The sequence below is a fragment of the Leucopleurus acutus genome, assembly GCF_964270905.1.
Source record: "Leucopleurus acutus genome assembly, chromosome: 11".
NCBI classification, from domain to species: Eukaryota; Metazoa; Chordata; class Mammalia; order Artiodactyla; family Delphinidae; genus Leucopleurus; species Leucopleurus acutus.
The window spans coordinates 62,323,601-62,347,601 of record NC_139152.1 but is presented as its reverse complement, the minus strand read 5'-3'; the positions used below and the strand labels follow the sequence as shown (position 1 = coordinate 62,347,601).

At 40.9% G+C, this 24,001-nt stretch overlaps 1 pseudogene across 1 annotated transcript in view; it reads right to left on the bottom strand.

Moving 5' to 3' along the window:
- Nucleotides 1-4,154: 4,154 nt before the first annotated feature.
- Nucleotides 4,155-24,001, bottom strand: part of LOC309968949 — a 54,020-nt pseudogene continuing 34,173 nt past the window's right edge. Inside the window, exons 5-6 of the transcript in view lie at nucleotides 5,527-5,660; nucleotides 4,155-4,263 (exon numbers count right to left, since the gene is read on the bottom strand). The product of the transcript in view is annotated as an uncharacterized misc_RNA (transcript). The remainder of the gene's footprint in view (nucleotides 4,264-5,526; nucleotides 5,661-24,001) is intronic.

Below are 24,001 nucleotides of genomic sequence, written 5' to 3'. Positions count from 1 at the left end.
CCATCATTTTCTTTGCTCCATTGTTTTATCTGTGGCCAGGCCAGCCCCAGCTCCTGAGGTACTGCAGAGCCTCACAGAGGGATCCTCTTCTGGCACAGACTTGGCAAAGGCAGTTCTGGGACCAGATCCCGCCTCTGCTGTGTGCACATCTGGGCTCATAAATTCCAGCACCAAACTCGGAAGAGAGACCATTTTTCCCTGCCTCCTCCTCTGCCTCAAACACCCACAGTAGAGTTCACTGCAGAGGGCAGGAGACACAATTTGCTTCCTGTCTGTGTCCGGTCTCTCCCACTACCAGAGAGACAGATGGCTTTAGGTCTGGAAGTCACAATTAAGTGGCTTTAGGCAATTTGGTTCAAGGAAATCACTATTGGTTGAGTTCTTGCCACAAGTTAGGCACTCTGCAAGGTGTGTACCCTCTGGATTTTGCATATCCTATAAAAAACAAGATTCTTTTCATCTGCCACCTTTGGAGGCTCTGTTTTTTTCAGGGGCCACCTCCCAGGCTTTACTTGCGATCTTGTACCCTGCAGTTGGTACGGGCTGTCCTAAGAAGCTGTCCCTGAGAGAGCTACCTGAAGACCAGCTGAGACATTGTTTGTTTTGGTTTGTTTCTAAGCGACATATATGGAGTTTTTGAATATAGTAAAAATTCTGAATGTGAACTAACAGTTCCTAGAAATTGTTTATAATTTCACTTTTGGCGGGGAGGGGGCAGTCAGTGAGTGAGCAGAACTAGAAAAGACCTCCTGCTTCTCTAGTTCCTACAGCGCATAAGCATCTGAAATGTGTTCATGTTCTTTTATTGAAGAAACAGCCATCCACTCCTCTCACCTTCCTACCAGACCAAATGTTGCGGTAACATTTGTTCTGCCTGAGGATAATCTCCAAAAGTGGCTCCTTTCCAACAAAATTTTAAAGGTAACATGTTAATCTGACAAAGGGGCCACTTCTGTATCACTCTGGCCTCCTCCACCACACTTAGAACAATACCTTGGCCACAACGGGCCATCTCATGCAGTAGGTCATCACAGCTTTAGAGCAGATGTGTTGAGAAATTAGTTATCATATGCAGTTGAGTTGCACAGCCTAGGATGTTTAATCCCTGCACCTGGGCTACTTTAAAATTTAAAAGAGAGGCATTAAGAAAAAAATATCCAAAACTTAGAAATAAGGCAAAGGAAAGGTGGCATGTCTTTTCAATGTTAAACATTTTAACAGGGCCATCCCACAGTTATTTAAGTATCTAAGGGAATACAGCTTTGCTCTGCTCACCATCTGGTATTGATTAAAATCCCAGATTTTGTGAAGTTGCATCTTAACTTGTAGATTTTTTTTCCTCTAGGAGAGATGTAAATGATTTCTGTCTAGTGGAAGGATTATCTCATATTTATGATTTTATTTTATATTAACCAGTTTTATATTTAACCTACCAAATCTTATTCCAAAATGTTTTTTCCTAATGTCTTTAAATACCCATTTACTCAAATGGTCTTTGAATCAGCTTTACCATCTTACTGATTCCTTCATTAATGATTTGAATAAATCTTTGACACACGTCTATTCTATGTATGAAAGACGAATTTTTAAATTTTTGAAAATTATACTTTGCCCAAGAAACTAAAGAGATGGAAGGCTTTTTTTTCTGACAGGAGTATTGGGTCTGGTTTGGGGAGCACAGCTTGGACTCCCATCATTTCCTATACAAATCACAGGGTTCCAGGTCCAAGCACTATGTGTCATCACTGCCTGAGCTGGCTAAAAAGTCCCACCCAGCTGGGAGAATGCTACCCAGGTCAGTAGTGCACCTGGAGGAGAGTGAAGGTGCAGGGGCGAGAGGCAGTGGAAGCAGCAGCAGCCTACAACCCCCAGAGATTAGAGCAGAGGGGAGAGGGAGGGACCAAAAGGGAAAAGGAAGCAGAAAAAGAATGGAGAAGAAGGAGAAAGAAGACAAGGTAGGGAAACAAAATAAGTTTCCCAGGGCCAACAAAGGCCTAGGGGTGGTACAAATGACTGGAATCCAAGCTCTCTGAAGGGCATTGAGAAACCCTGAAAACAAGCATCATAAGGACTCAATAAGAGAAAATATCCTGTTCTTTTAGGTGAGCCAACCAAGGTAAGGAGAAGCATAAAAGAAATGTATTTCGAGTATGACTGATCAAGACTCAGAAGACAGAAGTCATGGTGAAAGGAATATCAGAAATCCGTGAGTAGCTGAACATGAACTCACATGTTTTGTGAATCCAGATATAATTTTATCCACAGCATGCACATTAATTAGTAATCTCTTTTTGAGCACTCTTTCCCCTCCCCGCTACAGCAGTTTGAAATAGCTCAAAAGCTTCAGGGAAAAATTACGTTTTCAAAACAAAACAAAACCTGAGTAAGAGTGAACTATACCAGCTATCTAGTCACTAAATCGACACTAAGACAAGACCACCTAGAGGGGTGGGATAGGGCCGGTGGGAGGGAGGGAGACGCAAGTGGGAAGAGATATGGGAACATATGTATAACTGATTCACTTTGTCATAAAGCAGAAACTAACACACCATTGTAAAGCAATTATACTCCAATAAAGATGTAAAAAAAAAGAAGAGGTGATGGACATCTGGGTTTACTTGCCTGGGGGCAGGGGAGGGAAGAGGGCAGAAGGCACCAGAAGGTGAAGCGAACACTGCACTTGGGTCTCCTGAGCACATTCTCCCGAAGTGACTTATTTTCACCAGTGATTAGGATGCCAAAAATCCCTTCTTAGACTGTGATGGAAAATTGTTGGAATAAGCTTTGTCAACATAAGGAGAAAGAGAGTCAGTGGGAGGAGCCCTGTTTATTATGCTCACCACCCGCCACCCCAAGTGTCAGCAATTCCTTCTCCCTCTGATGATGGACCTTTATTAAGTCTCTGCTTACTAAAGGGTAAAAAAGGAAAGTGTATATGAAAGAATTGACACCACAAAAGAAATGTTTATTGGCTTAAACAGACCAAGAAAAAGACTAAGGTATCAAACCCACCAAAAAAATCAAACAGTGCTTCAAAGGCATTGTTTAATTACAATGCCTTTAATTAATTAATTTAATTAATTTAAGTTAGTAAAAGGATGGAAATCAAACCTGGGCAGAAGGACCTTTGTCTACAGAGGAATGCCCTTGCTATCACTGAATTCAATACCCAGGTAATAAAATTTCCGTCCAGTAAACATTTTTCTACATAGGAAGCAGCTCTAATTCTATTTGAGGAATATAGATGGGTGATGAAATTCAGAGACCATTATCTCTTCTGCTGATTTAAAAGATTCAGATTCCCCCATCTGGTAAAGCATCCAGCACAGTCCTTCATAATCCTCAGGGGTGGGGGAGAGAGGTGGGGAAGCAAAGCTTCAAAACAGGTAAAGTTGCTTTCATGAATTGTTGCCATGAAGGGAATTATGTATTCAGCTCTAAATGCTGAAATCATTAATACAGTGCTTTTCTTCCTCACTAGGAATGAGACAAACCAACAATTTAAATCATTATTTACTTCTTTTCCAGCTAAGGGTCCTCGTTGTCCTGATCAGCTAAGTGAAGCATGGAATATCACCTTGGAAGGAATATGTGGCAGAAGTGCTAGTGGTTAAATGCCCACAGATGCTGGGCTCTGAGAGCTCACAGCTGATTGCATAGTCACTGTTTGTAATTTACTGCTGGCATCTGTTGCCATTTGGCACAATGCTAATGGGCTACCCCTGGGAGTTAGAGCTGATGCTCTCTGGATAACTCACTTTTCAAATCACCTAAGTAAAGTAATTTTTAGTTGCCAGCATCAATTATGCCACCAGTGAAAGTCATGAATTCATGTTGTTAAAACAATGCAGATTACTCTAACTTCTATATCATTCAGATCAGTGTCAGGCTGCTGTCAAGAGCCAGATACCTACAGCTTTGGCTACAAAGACAGCAGGTAATCATCTCAGTGGGGAGCTAAGTCAGCACCACCCACTCAAAGGGTCCATTAGCATAAAAAAAAGGATTTTGAAATATGCTTGTGTCATGCCTCCCTGGCCTTTATGGGCTCACCTAAGCCAACTATTTGTTTTCTTATTATGCCTGGACACTCCCATTTAATGGTGTAAACTTTGCTTCCTTTTTTTCTTCTCACCCAATACAGGAGAGGCTTTCTATTTCCCTTTCTTATCCGACACAAACTGTCCACATATCACATCCTTCTCTTTTGCCACACGCGTGCGCACGCGCTTGCGCTTTCCTATGGTTAGAATGGCAAAGGGGCTGTCCACAGGGAAGGCAACCAGATTACGGAAAAGGGAGAACACATCAGAAGGAATTTCTTAAATCTTTATTGCACTAAGTGTTCCTCTTCTGGACAACTGTTCTGTGCTCAAAGAGCAAAGAGATGGGCTTCGGGGTTTCTAATGAAACTTGTAATTTACAGCTAGGTTAGGAGGGAGGAGCTGTGTCTCAGAGGTAATGTCAGAAAATGAGGAGTGCGGGCTTCCCTGGTGGCGCAGTGGTTGAGAGTCTGTGGGCCGATGCAGGGAACACGGGTTCGTGCCCCGGTCTGGGAGGATTCCACATGCCGCGGAGCGGCTAGGCCCCTGAGCCATGGCCACTGAGCCTGCGCGTCCAGAGCCTGTGCTCCGCAACGGGAGAGGCCACAATGGTGAGAGGCCCGCGTACCGCAAAAAAAAAAAAAAATGAGGAGTGTAATATAATATGTACTTTGTCCTTCCTTAACTTGGTGTTGGAAGATGTCCCACTTTGAAGCCAAGTGGAACTCAGACATCTCAGGGCTCTTCTGGTGAACCACAGGGGTGCGGCTTCAAGAATTTGCAAGAGTGAAGGGGGAGCCCTCTAGAGAGAAGCACTCCCTGAGAAAGGGAAGAGACATCAAAGCTGTGGGCGGGGGGCAATTTTGAGTATTATGTGGTGTCTTTGCCATCAGATAAGGCCCCACAGACTCACATTCCACCCAGGGTGGGAATGGCTAGCAGAGAGTAACTCTAAGTGAAAACGTTTCGTTCACAAAGATAACGTGAGATAACTGCCCTGTATTGGTAGGCTCCTAAAAGAAGGAAGGGAGAATTCCACACGCTGTTGGCACGGCCAGGGCTTCCCTGTACTGGGCGCATCGACTGTGAGGAGGCAGGAATGCCCAGCAAGAACAGCCACGGAAGTGACTGCAGTGTCTTGCAGACCAGTTCTATCTAGAGAAGGAGGTTGACGTGCTCAGTGGAGAAGGGTTGGGGTAAGAGGATGGAAACAAAATGACCTTTGCTGTAGGTTAACTGACCAGGCTTGTTTGAGGAACATGTGGGAGAGACACCCTGGGGACCTTCATAAATACTTGGGCTGGGGAGGGCCCTTTGCAGATCTCAGAACACTGAGATCCTGTATTAGCAGGCGAGAGCGAGAGCCAGTGAAACCGGGGTGACATTCGATTCTTGTCCTAAGTGAGGTTTTACTTACTGAGGGTCTAACCAAGTAAACAGACACTTAACTATTCCTGCTTCAAAGGACAGAGACCAGTGTTACCTGGGGCCAGCTCCTGAAGCGCTGTGGCACCAGGAGTAGCAAAACTGGAATGTGCTGAAGCTTTGGGGAGCTGCTGACCCGCCAAAGATGTCACTGAGAATATTGCCAGGCCTACTGGTAATATTATCACTCCACTGAAGGAAGTAAACTACAGTTATTAGTTTACAAACAATTTTTGTTGAAAAATTCTTTTAACATTTAATTTCTATAGTTCTTTATAGGCTTATTCCTTTGAGACTTGTTTCATCCTTGGTGTTCAGCATGGGCATCTTCAAAGAGCTCATATCTGGATCAGTTCTCCATTCTTGTTTATACATGGCATTTTGTGTATGCTTAAGTTAAAATCTTATTTTGGGGACTTCCCTGGTGACGCAGTGGTTAAGAATCTGCCTGCCAGTGCAGGGAACATGGGTTCGAGCCCTGGTCTGGGAAGATCCCACATACCGCGGAGCAACTAAGCCCGTGTGCCACAACTACTGAGCCTGTGCTCCAGAGCCTGCGAGACACAACTACTGAAGCCCACAAGCCACAACTACTGAAGCCCACACGCCTAGAGCCCATGCTCCGCAACAAAGAGAAGCCACTGCAATGAGAAGCCCACGCACCGTAAAGAAGGGCAGCCCCCGCTTGCTGCACCTAGAGAAAGCCCATGTGCAGCAACGAAGACCCAACGCAGCCAAAAATAAATAAATAAAATTTTTTTTAAATCTTATTTTGTATTGAAATAATTGGTATATATTCTTGTGTCCCTCCGTGAGGCTATAAGTTCCTCAAGGACAGGGATCACGTCAGATATTTACATTATTTGAACTGAACTCTTCATAGCCTTCATCATTGAAAGAGTAAGCTCTTATCATTGCCCTCCCCTTGACAAAAAGATCTCAGATCAAATTTTTTATGAATATTCTACCATGGCTAAGACTGGCAGTTGTCATCCAAAATGTATTTTTCTCTTCGTCGAGAGTAAGAAAAATCTTCGGTTGGCACAGACAACCCCATAAAAACTACATTTCCCAGATTCCTCTGCAACTAGGTGTGTAGTCATGTAATAAAATTTTGGCCATTAGGATGTGAGCTAACTGTTGAGCGTGATTCCCAGTTTGTGCCAGGAAAGGGGAGGAGAGAACATTCTTTCCTCCATCTCCGGTATCAGGGATATGGTGATGATGATGAACCATCTCTGCTCTTAAAGACAAAGCTCACCCTCTAGATATGGTTGAAAACACAGCTAAAAGAAGCCTAGGACCTGACAATGCAGTCATCATAACAGCCCTGTACTGCTCATGCCTGAACTATTATGTGAGAGAGAAATAAACTTCTATATCGTTCAAATCATTGAATATACGAGGATACCACTTTATTTGGTGTGTGGTATACATAAAAATATTCCTCCTTTTATTGATCAGATCTTGCAAATGCTCTTGGCACAGAATAACAGGAACAAGCTTAATATCAAACAACAAATAACCACATTGTCAGTAGCTGGTATGTGAAATTGGCAGGATCTCTTGTATAAACTATCAAATTTCTAATGTTTTAAATCTTTTCATTTGTTTGTAGTTGTCAAATGAGGGAAGAACCTTCCCTTTCAGCATTCCACAGCCCATGCACCTACCACTCAGATATCTAACTCAAAGAGAGCTAAAGTCAGATTGTCTTATTTCCTGTCTGATGCCCTGGGGTCACTCAAGTGTGGCTGCCTTCTATCCCAACACACACTTACTCTTAAATTAACATATTACATGCTGAATCTGATAAACTGTAATGGGAAGCAAACTGTGCGTTTTTTCCTAGTCACCTCTTGCTCTCCTCTCTCATTTTATCCTTCTCTCCCGACTCCTTCATCCTCTATCTCCCCCATTACAATTGCTTCCCACCACCAGCCACAACCACTGCCTTAGGTAGAAAGAGTTGCTCACAATATTCATGAGAGACTTTGGTACCCCCGGTGAGTTCTGAGGCCCTTGCTTACCCAAGACACTTTCCATACACTGAGTGGTACTGCCTGGGGGTCCTGATAAGCCTGGCCACTATGCTAGCCAAGTGGGCTGAGGCAGAGTTGTTGGGCCCTTAAAGACCAGAATGACCCTATTCTAAGGTAATAAGAAATTTGTAAAGATGAGGGACACGTTTGATCGAAAGTCCTTTAGAGAGAGCAGAAAGTCAAATGACTAGCTCTAATGGAAGAGGTGACATAGGAAAGAGACAACAGAGTTCAAGGATCAAAAAAAGAATGAAAACAATTCAAGTTGGAGTTGGCATCAGAGTTCGCAAGTCTCAGACCACTACAAGTTGTTTGCTGTAATGTGATAAAATCTATATTTTGTTCTTTTGGGTTTTGAACCTAAGGTAGAGAGAACTGATTTACTCGTGGCATGCTGCCAACATCAGTCTGGGCAAGGGTTCCCTCTCATTTGGTTTTGTTTTCTTTTATCTTCTTCATTCTTGATTCCCACCTCCATTTCCCTCTCCATTGTAGGGACCCATTAGAATATATAAGCAATATATATCCTTGGATATAGAACACAGAATGCAAATTGGGAGTTAGGCTCAGGCAAGGCCTGTCACCACAACTTGGTTGGAATTAGTGTTCACAAGTCTCAGACCATTTCAGGTTATTTGCTGGAATGTGGTAAAAGGTAATCTATACTGTGTTGTTTTGGGTTTTGGATTTCAGGTGGGGAAAGTTGAGATACTCATGACATTGCTAACAACATCTTTGCTAGTCTTTGCAAGGGCCCTCTCTTATTTGCTTTTGTTTAATTTTCCTCCTTCATCCTTGATTCCCACCCTTATTCCCCTCTCCATCATAAGGACCCATCCTACTATATAAGCAAAATACACCCTTCTGCCATTCAGTAGGTGGCCTTTTTGTTTTGTTGATAGTTTCCTTTGCTGTACAAAAGCTTTTTAGTTTGATATAGTCCCATTTGTTTATTTTGCTTTTGTTTCCCTTGCCTGAGGAGACATATCAAAAAAAAAAAAAAGAAAGAAAATTACTAAGATAGATGTCAAAGAGTGTACTGCTTATGTTTTCTTCTACAAGTTTTATGGTTTCACGTCTTACATTTAAGTCTTTAAACCATTTCGAACTTATTTTTGTGCATGGTATAAGAAAGTAGTCCAGTTTGGTTCTTTTGCATGTAACTGTCCAGTTTTCCCAACATGATTCGTTGAAGAAGCTGTCTTTTCCCCATTGTATATTCTTGCCTCTTTTGTTGTAGATTAATTGCCCATATAAGAGTGGGTTCATTTCTGGGCTCTCTGGTTTGTTCCATTGATCTATGTGTCTGTTTTTGTGCCAGTACCATACTGGTTTGATTACTGTAGCTTTGCAGTAAGTTTGAAATTGGGGAGTGTGACACCTCCATTTTGTTCTTCTTTCTCAAAATTGTTTTGTTTATTCAAGGTCTTTTGTGTTTAAAAATGCCATTGATGGGCTTCCCTGCTGGTGCAGTGGTTGAGAGTCTGCCTACTGATGCAGGGGACACAGGTTGGTGCCCCGGTCCGGGAAGATCCCACATGCCATGGAGCAGCTGGGTCCGTGAGCCATGGCCTCTGAGCCTGTGCGTCTGGAGCCTGTGCTCTGCAACGGGAGAGGCCACAACAGTGAGAGGCCCATGTATCACAAAAAAAATAAATAAATAAAATAAAAATGCCATTGAAAGCCCGTGCACTGCAATGAAGAGTAGCCCCTTTTCACTGCAACTAGAGAAAGCCCGCGCATAGCAACAATGACCCAGTGCAGCCAAAAATAAATAAATAAATTCATTTGAAAAAATGCCATTGATATTTAATAGGGATTGCATTGAATCTGTAGATTGCCTTGGGTAGTATGGTCATTTTAGCAATATTAATTCTTCCAATCCATGAGCACATTATATCTTTCCATCTGTTTGTGCCCTTTCAACTTCTTTCATCAGTACCTTGTAGTTTCCTGAGTATCAGTCTTTACCTCCTCAGATTTATTTCTAGGTATTTTTTTCTTTTTGATGTAATTATAAATGGGATTGTTTTCTTAATTTCTTTTTCTGATAGTTAACTGTTGATGTATAGAAATGCATTGGGTTTCTGTATATTAATTTTGTATTCTGGAACTTTACCAAGTTCATTGATGAGTTCTAGTAGGTTTTTGGTGGTTTCTTTAGGATTTTCTATATGTAGTATTATGTTGTCTGCAAACAGTGACAATTTTAATTCTTCCTTTCCAATCTGAATTCCTTTTATTTCTTTTCTTTATCTGATTGTGGTGGAAGTCCTAGCCACAGTGGAAGTGGAAGTCCTAGCTGATAGCCCTCAGGTTCTCCTGAAAGTAAGCCCCACTGGCCTTCAAATCCAAATGCTCTGGGGGCCCATCTTCCTGGTGCAGGACCCTCCAAAATGGGGAGCCCAATGTGGGACTCAGACCCCTCACTCCTTGGGGAGAACCTCTGCAATTGTAATCAATAGTTGCTCTGTAAAGAGCTGTAATTTTGGTTTGCCCATGGGAGGAGGTGAGCTCGGGTCTTCCTACTCTGCCATCTTGGCCATTCCTCTGGTTGTTTCAAACATCGTTTTCCAATTTTTGATCTGTATATGAACTTTGCCTATTATATCTTTTAAAAATGAGTTCTTAATTTTAATATATTTTCCATCCATTTCTTTTTTTAATCTTAGAGTTTGTGTTTCTGAGTGTTGGTTTAAGAAGTTCCTCCATTGGGCTTCCCTGGTGGCGCAGTGGTTGGGAGTCCGCCTGCCGATGCAGGGGACACAGGTTCGCGTCCCGGTCCGGGAAGATCCCACATGCCGCGGAGTGGCTGGGCCCGCGAGCCATGGCCGCTGAGCCTGCGCGTCCGAAGCCTGTGCTCCGCAACGGGAGAGGCCACAACAGTGAGAGGCCCGCGTATCGCAAAAAAAAAAGTTCCTCCACACCCCAAAGCTAGAAGAATAATCTACATGTTTCTTTCTCCTTTTCCATTAGCCTTTTTAGATTTGCTTTTTCCATTTAAGACTTTAATCCAACTGGATTTCACCCTTGTATATGGTATAAACATGCATTCTCAGTGGGGGTAATGGCACTCCTAAGAAAGTGAAATTGGTTCTTAGGGGGTAAGAAAACCCTTGGATAGTACAATTGTTTATAGCCCTTCAAGGGCCATAAACAGATATATTCTATATCCAGGGTATTAAAATTTTATTGGGAAAGGAGGAAAATTAGGAAAAAATTTTACCTAAAAATTTTTCTCCAAAGGATAGTAATGAAAAAACTGGTTGAGAAACACTGGTATAGGCTAAGAATCCAGCATTACTTTTCTCCATAACATATTTCCTTAATCTATTAAATAATTTATCAATTCTTTCTCTACATGCATGTATCAGTTGTCTGATACCTGGCAGTGAGGTTCCCCCCTTTCACTGCCCTTTTTCAAAATTGCTTTAATTATTCATAATATATTTAGTCATCTTACACATGTTAGAATAAATATGTTTAATTCATTTTTTTAAAGTTCTACTGGAATTTTAATTGGGATTGAATTTATTGATTAATTTTAGAGAAGTGACATCTTTACACTGTTGCCTTCCATTTCATGAGTGTGGTATAACACTCCATTTATTTAGGCTTTTGTACCCTTAAAACTTTTCTCCATAGAGATCTTGTACAGTGTTTATTTGGTTAAATTCAGTTGATAGTTTTGAATGGCATTATGAATGACATCACAGAATCTGTTCTATTTTTAGTTGACTATTGCTGATGCAGAGGAACACTAATGATTTTTGTGAGCGGATCTTGTTGTATCTGGCATTCTTACTGAATTCTCTTATAAGCTCTAAGCCTTTCTGTTGATTCAGTTGCGATTATCTTATCTGAAAAGAAAGAAAGAGAGGAGGAAGGAGAGAAGGAAAGGCAGAAGGGAGGAAGGAAGAAAGGAAGGAAAAGGATAAAAAAGAAAAACAAATTGTGTGCTTCCTCTGAAGTAGATAGGGAGAAACCAAGAATCCCGTGACTTATCAATAGCAAGAGAAACAGTGAAGAGAACACTTGTGGATCACACTGCAGTAATTAGCCGGTCTAATTTAATGGCACAGGTAAATCTGCTTTGCATTTCAGCAATCAGCTTATTCAATTCTGCCTAATAAATACCTATAATTACTGTTAACTTCCTAATTCATATGTCCTTTTTTGTCATATAATTATGAATTTCAGGAATGTATTATGTTACAAAAGTGTACAACCACTTGTATGGCTTTATCTCAGCAAGCAGTGCAGTAATCTATGGCTTTCTTTGAGTAGTCATACTTAATAACCTCTGAACATTCTCACCAGTACTCACAATGGGAAGAAAATTTATGCACATGAATTAGAAGATGAAAAAATCTCTTGAATAGTTTCCTAAGTGATGACCTATCAAAAGTGGCTAAGTCAAAGTGATCATTTTTGCCTGATGATCCAAGTTTATTGCTTAATAAGAGCTTCAAGAGATTAGTTGCATCAAAACGTACACGCCTTTCCCTGAATTGAACAACATGTACAAAATAAAATTATGCTTCGTCATAATAAACTTGGACAGGTTTCCATGCAAACATACAACTGTAGAAGCTGGAAATTTCCCAAAATAGTCACAAGAAATCTAAATGTCTTTAAAGCAAGTTCCTGAAAATGATCAAATCAATCAGACTGAAAATTTCTTTACCACCTACAAAGCCCAAAGAATCACCTGGCCAATGAGTAATTTCTACCAGAATAAAATAAAATACTTTTATTACATATAAGCATATGTACTTTAAATACCATCAAATAGATTTCTACATAAAGCTTTTTGTAAGCTAAATGGATCTCAGAGGTAAGGTATACAGAAGAAACACTACATTAACTGTATTAAAGAGAACAGATTTCTCTGTATCTATTACGTGGGACAGATGGAAGGACAAATTTGTAACAGTGGGATAATCTTAGCTGCCCTTAGTAAAGTAGGCAGGACTCAAAGTAAAATATGATGGCTTAGCAAGGAGGGAGAAAATCATAACAAAAACATCTCTATGAAGGCTCTCCTGTGTAATTCTATTAAAAAATATAAGAAGAACATGAGATTTAAAGGAAACATTTTCAAACAAAGCAATAGAGTAGTGATTTAATGTAGGTCATCATTAAAGACAGCAGAGCTGTCAATAACATTGTTAATTCATTATACTTTGTACATATCTCTATGAAAACCCGAATTCACCCTATGTCATAATTATAAGGAATCAGCAGTCAGGAATTCTTTCTTCCTCTCCTGTTTTGTTTTGTTTTGTTTTAAATCTCCTACACCCGGTACAGTGCATAGGTACGTAGCAGGTGTTCAATCTTGGAAATGCTTTGTGTTTTAAAGTCACGTGATTATATGACTTTGCACTATTTCTAGATGTATTCATTATCATTGGATTTGTCTAACAGGCATATGACTTATTCTGCTTGGGCCACAATGCCACAAATTAGTTCAGTCTAAGCCAATTCTTCTAACCCCCCAAGTTGGACTTTTAACTCCGCCAGATGCTATTTGACAGTAGATTCCCAAATACTGAAAATCTTGCCAAGCATACATTATGTTGTTGTATAATTACAGCTTTCTAGTACTCAGTATGGTATTATTAGCTCAAGCTGTAGCTCATTTAGTGTATATAATTACAGCACACTCAGCAGTGAACACTGACCTACAAAGGGGAGATTTCTGGTGCTATTTTTTATCTACTTCAATTGACAATAAATGTAATTATCACTAGGACTCCAAATTTTGAGAAAGTTTGATATTCACGCTGCATTTGCAAGTAGCTTTGGAATATCTAACATCATGGTTGATATTTTAGAGCTATTATTTCTACTAATGATGACTGAGTATTAGTATTATTTGAACAAAAGTTCAATTTTTTTGTTGTTCTTTCCTCTGGTGGGTGCCTGGGTAAACAACAAGGGGCAAAATGGTACAAAAGTGTGTAAGACTTAAAGAATCGTTCTGCTGGATATTATAGCTTGTTAAGTTTTTATAATGCCTAAGGCATGTTCCCACCTCAGTAGATTACACTTTCTTGTCATCATTCCACTTACGTATTTTGCAGCTTCAAACACCTCTTTTTTTTTTTTTTGCGGTACGCGGGCTTCTCACTGTTGTGGCCTCTCCTGTTGTGGAGCACAGGCTCCGGACGCGCAGGCTCAGCGGCCATGGCTCACGGGCCCAGCCGCTCCGCGGCTTGTGAGATCCTCCCGGACCAGGGCACGAACCCGCGTCCCCTGCATCGGCAGGCGGACTCTCAACCACTGCGCCACCAGGGAAGCCCAAACACCCCTTTTTAAGAGGTATAGTAGTTAGCTCTTAAGCACCTGGTGGTTGGAGGTGTGTTGTCACAGGGATCAGGATTGTCTTGGATAAGTGGTAGAAAGGTCTTAGGTGAACTTCAGGTGGGAGTGAGGAAGGCTGCAGTTGCCTGAGTATTTCCTCCCCCAACTGGCTTCACATCTTATTGCTCCCTCGTCACTATTACACATCTCAACCAGGCTACGTTCATTGCCTTTGCCTATGTGTTCCTCTAGGATTTACTCGCATTACAAGAAAAGTTAAGGTGTGACCAAAATATATGGCACTTAATTGAAACTCTCAATATCAATGATCAAAGAACTTTACTTTTTTAAAAAGAAAGTATCCTGAAGACTTTTTCTTACCTTTCCTTATGGGATTGTCATAAATAAGAGTTAATGCCCTTGCACATTATTTCACACTTGTAAACCTCAAAAAGAAATCTCTTTAAGTGTGCAGTATGTATTCCATCTTATTCCAAAATACACATTTTAATTCAAAGAAATTACTTTTTAAGAAAGAACCGTCAGTTTTCAAACTATTTGTAATTTACATTTGAAGAATGTATTTTAAAATATTATGAAGATGAAAGCTATGGCTGAGTCAGTATTAAGGAACTCTTTTCATCTCTCATGTGGAAAAATATACATGAAAAATGTTCATTTATGTGGTTGAAAGTTCATATGCTAATATAGGCCGGAGAATTAATTTTAATTCAAGAAAAGTCTTTTTGGTACTATGTAAAAAGACACTTACCTGCATAATCAGCTAACAAACTTACAGAGGGCGTTTATTTTATGTGAGCATTTTCCAGACTTTGGTTCAACCAATGACACATACATACACACATATGTTTCCTAACACTAAGCCATGTTATAATAAGGTTCTACCTAAAACATCTTGACATTTTCCTCACATGGATGTTGCTTCCATTACAGAACTGAATGACCATTTTGAACCTGAGTGACTGGCTATATAAATAAAGTGGGCCTCTCTTGATAAGTGCCAGTGAAGTACAGAAATGTTAGAGTTGGTCTCAGATCCTAGACATCATTTAGCCCAGCAATATCATTTACAAACAAACTAAGGCTCAGAGAACCAACCTGACTTGGAACACTCACACTGTCTCTAAAGGTAAAATCCAAGAGATTGTGCAAAGGAAAACCTTTTAGTTTGAATAAACAAATCAATTAGTAATTTGCAAAAAGAATTACTCTCACAGCATTGATGTAGACACACACCATAGGGTGTCTAATAATCAAGGCCTACCATCTTGAAACGTTTAATGAAAATACTTGAGTTCGACATATCCACCTGAAATTCATTAGAAATCTCTTATAGGAAGTGTGTATATTAGATGCCATGAGTGGTTTTAAAAGTTAATAAAAGGAAGGATGGGAATTCCCTGGCAGCCCAGTGGGTAGGACTCGGCACTTTCACTGCCGTGGCCTGGGTTCAATCCCTGCCCCAGGGAACTAAGATCCCACAAGCGTGGCCAAAAAAAAAAAAAAAGTTAAGAAAAGGAAGGAGGAAGGAAATGGTAGGGGGTGGGGGGAGGAAAGAAAAAAACAATGCCTATCCTCCAAAACTTATTTCTAGCTAGAAAGAAGGTATTGTTATTTAACACTAAGCCTCCGTAAGCATTTCTTTATTATGTTTGTCTCTGCCATTAAATGAAAAGCATTTCAAAGGCAGAGCACGTATCTGATTGATCTCCCAGAGTGAGTACCTTCTGTTAATAGCATTTGCTCAGTAAATGCTTCTTGAATTGAAATGAATTCTGTCATTATTATGGTGCATCCAAACACCAATAATAGGATGAAACCTATCTTTTATATACCCTTTCAGACTCATTGATGTTCATCCAATAAATCTTTTGCATAAAGGATAATTAATATTATGTTTTTTAAACAATAGCTTCCACGGGTAGGTTTCAAAATCCTTGAGGGAAAAGTACCTGATGAAAACATTCATCCTTTTAAAAAACTTCATTGACTATTTAAAATATCAGTATGGCATTTTTCTTGACATGAATAATGACTGATTTAGAAACACACTCATTGGCACTCTCGCTAGTCATTTAGTTGTGATCTTGAAGGTAAACTGGCAATCTCAGTTGAAGAAGAACGCTTTGATTCTTTATTAAGCTACTCCAGGTTGAGAGGGGAAAATAAGTGAACGGCAAGAAAGGGTGTTATACGTTGAATGAGGTCCCTGAAGACAGATGATCAGTTGACAGGGATTTGGTCTATCGAAGGCAGAAAAGCCTGGAGTTTGGGTGTCATAGAGGAATCAGCCAGAAGGAAGGCCATGAGCAAAGGCACAGAGGTGAAAGGGTCAGTGTACATTTCTCTTTGTTCTAGAAACCCAGGTGCCACTTTTTTTTTTTTTTGGCGGTACGAGGGCCTCTCACCATTGCGGCCTCTCACGTTGCGGAGCACAGGCTCCAGACGCGCAGGCTCAGTGGCCATGGCTCACGGGCCTAGCCACTCCACGGCATGTGGGACCCTCCCGGACTGGGGCACGAACCCGTGTCCCCTGCATCGGCAGGTGGACTCTCAACCACTGCGCCACCAGGGAAGCCCCCAGGTGCCATTTTGAGTACCAGTTCTGATCAGTGGTTTCTGTTTTGTTTGCTGTGCCTGAGTACTTCTTGGCACCTTGCCTAATTCCACAAGTCACTTTAGAACTAAGGTCTTGCTTGCCTCTTGCCAACCCCACTCCCACCCCCAAACAGCTGAAATCCTCCCACCATACCCCAGAACATGCTTACCAGCTAACTGACTTTCCCAAGTCATGTTAATATCCACCATACTGGTTTGTTATGAACATAAATCCAATAATGTCTGTAAATTGTCCAGCGTGATGCCTGATGAATGTTTTTTCCATTCCCCTCTGAGCAGTGTCCTCTGCTATTTTGTGTTACTACTACCTTCACCCCCAACAACGCACCCAGACATATGAAGTGCTTTCTTGAAATACCAGCCATTTTCTGTTGGCCTTCTCTCTACTGCCTGTGCTCTGCATAGAATAGTATTGGTACCTGCACCGGCAGCTGGCTCTGCTCCTGTGTCGCAGGCTCCAACTCTCCAGTGGGAGGATCTCATTTCCCGTGCTGGCCCCTCCCAGGCTGCAGCTTCCTGAGGACTTGTCCTGAAATAGGATACTAGGAACTTTGAGTCTGGAAAAGAGAAAGCTTGGGGAAACAGAGCTGTTTTTTAATATTTGAAGACCCGACTCATCAACAAGCAATTAGATCAGAGTTTCTAAACATTTTATGCTCTTTGGTGGTCCAGTGAAGCTTATGAATGCTTTCTTAGAACAATACTTCAAAATGCACAAACCATAACACATAGAATTACAAGGAAACCAATTATATTGAAATACAATCAACAAATTTTTTTTTTTTTTTTTTTTTTTTTGTGGTACGCGGGCCTCTCACTGTTGTGGTCTCTCCAGTTGCGGAGCACAGGCTCCGGACGAGCAGGCTCAGCGGCCATGGCTCACGGGCCCAGCCGGCATGTGGGATCTTCCTAGACCGGGGCACGAACCCGTGTCCCCTACATCAGCAGGCGGACTCTCAACCACTGCGCCACCAGGGAAGCCCAACAAAATATTTTTTAAAACAAGTTTGTGGGACTTCCATGGCAGTCCAGTGGTTAAGACTTCATGCTTCCACTGCAGGGGGCACGGGTTCGGGGAACGAAGATCCGCATGCTGTGTGGCATGGCCGAAAAACAAACAGGGCTTCCCTCGTGGCGCAGTGGTTGAGGGTCCGCCTGCCGATGCAGGGAACACGGGTTCGTGCCCCGGTCCGGGAGGGTCCCACATGCCGCGGAGCGGCTGGGCCCGTGAGCCATGGCCGCTGGGCCTGCGCGTCCAAAGCCTGTGCTCCGCAACGGGAGAGGCCACAACAGTGAGAGGCCCGCGTACCGCAAAAAAAATAATAAATTAAATAAATAAATAAATAAATAAAACAAGTTTGCGATACAGCAATGTATATGATTTTTTTAATTAGCACAATAAATAACAAGAAGTAGCAACAGGCTTAATAACCTCTGAAATTGCAAAGTTATGCTGTCAATGACACTTCAAGATTTCTGGAACAACTGGAATGTCACATGAAGATATGTGTGATTTCTGTTGTCGACAAAGTCATGGAGACTGTTAAGAACTACTGAGGTTTGTTGCCTCCGTACATAATTGAAGGAAATCTAAATTTGGTTACAGATAAGTGAAAATAAAGATGTCATTTTTTTTTCCCAACTAAGTTCACAGAGCCCTGAAATCTATGCAGAGATATCCTTGGCCCATGCCTTCCCCTCCCCACCCATGTAAGGACTGTGAAGATCCAATACTAGACTCATTCTGTGCCACCGAAAAGGGCAGAACTAGGCTCAGTGGGTTCATGAAATCTATAGAGACAGATTTCAGTTCAGCACAATAAAGAACCTCCTAACAATTAAAAGTCCTCAAAAAATAATAGGCCGCTTAGTGAAGTAATGAGGTTTTTTTCACTAAAAACTATTCAAAAGAGGTTGACTATGATTAAGTAAGGATTTCTGTATTGGAAATGAAATTGGGATCCCATTTACATAAAATATAATAGGAACAATATTTTCTAGAGATGGGCAATGCAGCAGGCTTGCTAACATTTGCCAGGCATGGTGCAAAGTGCTTTATGTTGGTCAACTCATGCAATTACAGCAGAATACTGGGAGGTAGGCATTATCCCCTGACTATCAGCTCAGTTTTGTTTTGTTGTTGTTGTTTTGTTTTGTTTTGTTTTTTGCAGTACACGGGCCTTTCACTGTTGTGGCCTCTCCCGTTGCGGAGCACAGGCTCTGGACGCGCAGGCTCTGGATGCACAGGCTCAGCGGCCATGGCTCATGGGCCCAGCTGCTCTGCGGCATGTGGGATCTTCCCGGACCGGGGCACGAACCCGTGTCCCCTGCATCGGCAGGTGGACTCTCAACCACTGCGCCACCAGGGAAGCCCCAGCTCAGTTATTTTTAAATATCTCGACCAGGCCAAACATCTCAGAGGTAGAATTCAAATCAAGGTCTTTCAGACCCCAAAGGTTAGTAGTTTCCATCTGTAAAATGGAGGTCATAATACCTACTTAGAGGGTTGTTATGAAGACTTCAGAAATAATATATGCCAAGTACATATGCCAGATCATCAAAGATCTAATCTATTCTAAGTGCTTTACATGTATTCATTCCATCTTCACAATTCTAAGAGGGAAATAATCTTATCATCCCCATTTTACAGATGAGAAAACAGAGTCACTAAGATGTTGAATAGTTTGCCAAAAGCTATACAACCAGTAACTGGATTTGAACCCTGGAAGTCTGACTCTAGAGTCCATGCTGGTAACCACTACGCTACACTGCACCCCAACATGGTACTTGCGATTTGTTTTATGCATATTTAAGATTTCTCTCCCCAACAATACAGTTACTGTGAAACTGAGTCTCCCTAAAAACTAGTTCCTCTGCCAATTTTATGATTAACCTCTCTGTCCAAAACTTTATTCCCTTTCCTGTCCTGTACCTGTTCCCCCTCAAGATTGAGGAGTATCAAAAAAAAGGGAGGGATTGAAAACGAGCAGGAGCCTGTGGGAACTTCGTGGGTACAAAAGTCCCTCTGGGCCCTCTGTCTCTTATTTGTAGGAAAGAAAAAGGGCTCTAGTATCCTAGGTCTTCCCTGAGTTCCAAAGAGCAGGCTCAAGCAGTTAACGATCAAGACAAGAGTCACAGGATGCCTAGTTCCTCCTAAAGGGATATAGATGACAATCTGATACATATCTTTGAGTTGTTCTACAGAAACTAAGTACCTCCTCTCCCCCCACCTGGTAGAGGATGGTGACTACAAGCTGACCGCAAGCACATAGACTCCAGAATGGTTGGAGGTGGAGATTCTCAAAACGTCACCGTATGACCCCACCACCAACCAATCAGAAGAAGGTCCACGCACAAGCTCATCATGCATCCTATGACCCTTTCTCCTAACACTGTCTTTAAAATCCTTGCCTGAAAGCCATTGGGGAGTTGGGGTCTTTTGAGAATGAACCACCCATACACGTTGCTTGGTGTCTGCAATAAACGCCATACTTTTCTTCACCACAACTAGGTGTCAGTAAATTGGTTTTGCTGCACAGCGGGCGTGCGGACCCAAGTTTCATTCGGTAACAACTGTTCAAGGTAAAAAATGGAACTGCCTTAGTAAACCTAGGGTTCTTTGGGCATGTAAATTCAAACTAGGCCTGCGGTTCTGTGCGTCACTGCACAGCCCATAAATGTTGAAGATCTCTGACTGTCATCCTAACCTACATGTACTCCGCATGCTCATATCTAAGCACGGAAGAGAGAGTTTCTCACATCTTCATTCTTATTCCTTCATTCTGTCAGGGCTGTTAGATGAGTCAAAAACAAATGACCTGGAGCCAAAGCAAAAAAAATCACAGATAGGCAGGACTCTTCCTATCTGACTCAGTCTTTTGAGGGAGATCAGGAACATATATGTCAGCTTTACTTAAGTCCCTCTGTAAAATAAACAAGAATCATTCCAAAGGACCCTTCCATTTCATTGGTAGATTTCTCCCCTTTTGCTCTCCTAGCATATATTTCTTGCTCTTTCACCTCCATCTGAGGGGCACAGCAAGGAAGACTAAAGAATGCGAAAATGTAAAAATTTTCAAATAATGAAATGAAAGAACAAGACTTTTGGGGAATCCATCCCTGTCAGTTTGACCCAAACCAACTTGTTCTGCTGCTGTTGCCTGCTTTTTTAAATCATTAATACTATTATGTTACATTTTTAAACTCTGAGGACTTTTTCTTCATGGTTGGCCAGTGACAATGTAATCGGGGAAGAAACAAGAACCACCCATTCTGAGGGAAGCTTTGTAAACTGCCTCTTTGATTCTTGCTAAGCTAGGTTTCTCTGTCCTACAGCTTGGAGTGTCCACCACTTTGGACTCCAGGGTGGTGATTCACAAGCTGAGATTTATGACTTGTTATTTTCAAAGAGACAAGCAAAAAGTATTTATTTCTGTCGTTTCTCTCAGGAAGTTATCTGAGTCACTCCCATGTCTCTCTTGGTATTTAAAAGACCATAGTTTTCTATGTCTGTGAGTCTGTTTCTGTTTCTTAAATAGATTCATTTGTATTATTTTTCTGATTCTACATATAAGTGATATCATATAATATTTGTCTTTCTCTGTCTGACTTACTTCACTTAGTATGATATTCTCTAGGTCCATCCATGTCGCTGCAAATGGCATTATTTCATTCTTTTTTATGGCTGAGTAACGGGGAAAGTGGGGTAAGGGAGGGATAAATTAGGGGTATGGGCTTAACAGATACACACTACTATATATTAAATAGATAAGCAACAGGGATTCACTGTATAGCATGGGGAACTATATTCAATATCTTGTAATAACCTATAATGGACAATAAAATAAAATCTGAAAATATATATAAAACAGAGTCACTTTGCTGTCCAACTGAAACCAACACAATATTGTAAATCATCTATACTTCAATTTTTAAGAAGACTATAGTTTTGAATAATCATATAGCAATCTTCATAAATGGATATAGACTGACAGACATAATGATTTAGATTTGGCCGAGATAATTGCACCAAACACTTACTGAGCCCACTACTTGCCAGGCAGTATGTTAAACATTTACATACTTTCTCTCATTTGATCTTAACAAAGACTCTGTGAGGTATTCATACCTATAGGCCCCATTTTATATGAACGAACAAAATAAACAAAGTGACCGAGCAATTTACCGAAGAGTCTGCTGCTGGTACGTGGTGGAACTGGAATTCAATCCATGTCTATCAGATTCCAGAGCTCAAGTTCTTAACCCTCTGTTTTCAATTATCAGGGAACTTTCTCAATAACCCAGGCAGACCACTGGCAAATACTGCTGAAATACTTAGTTTATAGCAATGCATTGAAGCCCTCTATCCACCTATTTAAAAAATGTAGTCCAAGCTACTTTTCTTGATACCCTCTGTGTCTTGAAATCCTTTCAGAATATGCTGTTTACAATAGCCATGACATGGAACCAACCTAAGTGTCCATTGACAGATGACTGGATGAAGAAGATGTGGCACATACATACAATGGAATATTACTCGGCCATAAAAAGGAATGAAATTGAGTTATTTGTAGTGAGGTGGACGGACCTAGAGTCTGTAATACAGAGTGAAGTCAGTCAGAAAGAGAAAAACAAATACCGTATGCCAACGCATATATAAGGAATCTAAAAAAAAAAAAAGGTACTGATGAACCTAGTTGCAGGGCAGGAATAAAGAGGTAGACATAGAATGGACTTGATGACATGGGGTGGGAGGGCGAAGCGAGAGTAGCATCAACATATATACACTACTGAATGTAAAATAGTTGGCTGGTGGGAAGCAGCAGCATAGCACAGGGAGATTGGCTCGGTGCTTTGCGATGACCTAGAGGGGTGGGATAAGGAGGGTGGGAGGGAGACACAAGAGGTAGGGGATATGGGGACATATGTATGCGTATGGCTGATTCGCTCTGGTGTGCAACAGAAACTAACACAGTATTGTGAAGCAATTATACTCCAATAAAGATCTATTTTTAAAAAAAGATAATATGCTGTTTATATTTACTAAGCACCCTCCATGTGCTGATTAATGCAAGAAAAGTTATTTTTAGCAAGAAGAAAAGTCTTTTCTGGGGGTCAGTTTCATAAATGCAGCCACACCTGCTGCATTTATGAGTCTGGCTGAAGTCACCAGGGTGACGAGCTAAAGGGGGGCTTTGTCTCGGTGACGCCTAAGACACACCCTACAATACATATCTCCAGGATCTCCTAAGAGGTGGGAGACCACTAGGTCAAGTCACTGGGGGGAAATCTGGATCCTACTAACCAGACTCAGATTGCTCACTGTTTGGAAAAGTGGCATTCACCCATGGACAATATTCTCCTTAAGGACCTCCTTCTGGAAAAATCCTTAGTGCCTCCAGCTGTTTCTTGACCTTCTGGTCAGGTCTTCACAATTCAAAAATAACCATTTATGGAAATGCCAGAAGTTACTCAGGTAATTTTTATTCGTTCAAGTCAAATACTTGCTCCCTTTTGCTTAAGCCACCCGTGGCTGCTTTGCCAAAGAATTTTTTTTATCAATAAACACTGGGTTTTACCTAATAAACTATTAGCAGTCAGAAGTCCAGAAATTTTACAGGATACTTGGTAGTAATTATTTTAGTAAGAAACATTTCATGGGAATTTATTCTTTAAAAGAAATATAGATTATAAACACTGGAATCTGCTAGAAGAAAAAGGGGAAATCTTAGGTTGGCTGAATTGGAGGATTTTCATGTTTTCATATTTCATTGCATTATTTTGACTTCAGTTTGCAAAGCCTTAGAAGTCTTTAGATAAACACAATTGAGAAGAAAGCCTTTTCTGTGAGCCAGAGAAACATTTTAGTATTTGTTCTGGTTTATTTTTAATTTCTTACTTATAAAAACTATGAAAGATATTTTTAAAACAAGAAGTACTAATGACTGATAAGTGCCAAAAAAGTGTTCTAATTTTTGCAAAATTTGTAAAAGGTAAACTTCGATTTTCCACCTGTGAATTAAAAACAAGAGAGAGAGAGAGCACGCACCAGTGGTTTCAGTGGTGTGGTTCCTATTCCATGGGTGAGTTTAAATTGAAACAATCTTTCTGACAAATTGTTCAGGAAATTGTATAAAATCCTTAAAAATGTTATTTCCTCATATCTTTTTAATCCAATAATATAGCTCCTAAAAGTATATTCTAAGAAAACAGTTGCAGACGGAATTGAAGATTTACATACAAATGCATTGATCACAGCCATGTCAGAAGAGCAGGATCCCTAGCAGATGCTCCTGAGGTGTCTAACTGGTCTACTATGAACTTCAGGGCTGACAGCCATCTTGTGTAGTAATCTGAAGAACATTTTAGACATGGAGTTAAAAAAAAAACAACTTGGGAATCAAGGTTTTACTCTGACCCCCTTATCTACTAGCTGACTCTAGAAAATTACTTTCTTCATTTGTTATTTAACATTTTCATCTGCAGCATAACATACTCTTTAAGATCTCCAGACTCTGTGAATACCCAGCTCTACTATATATT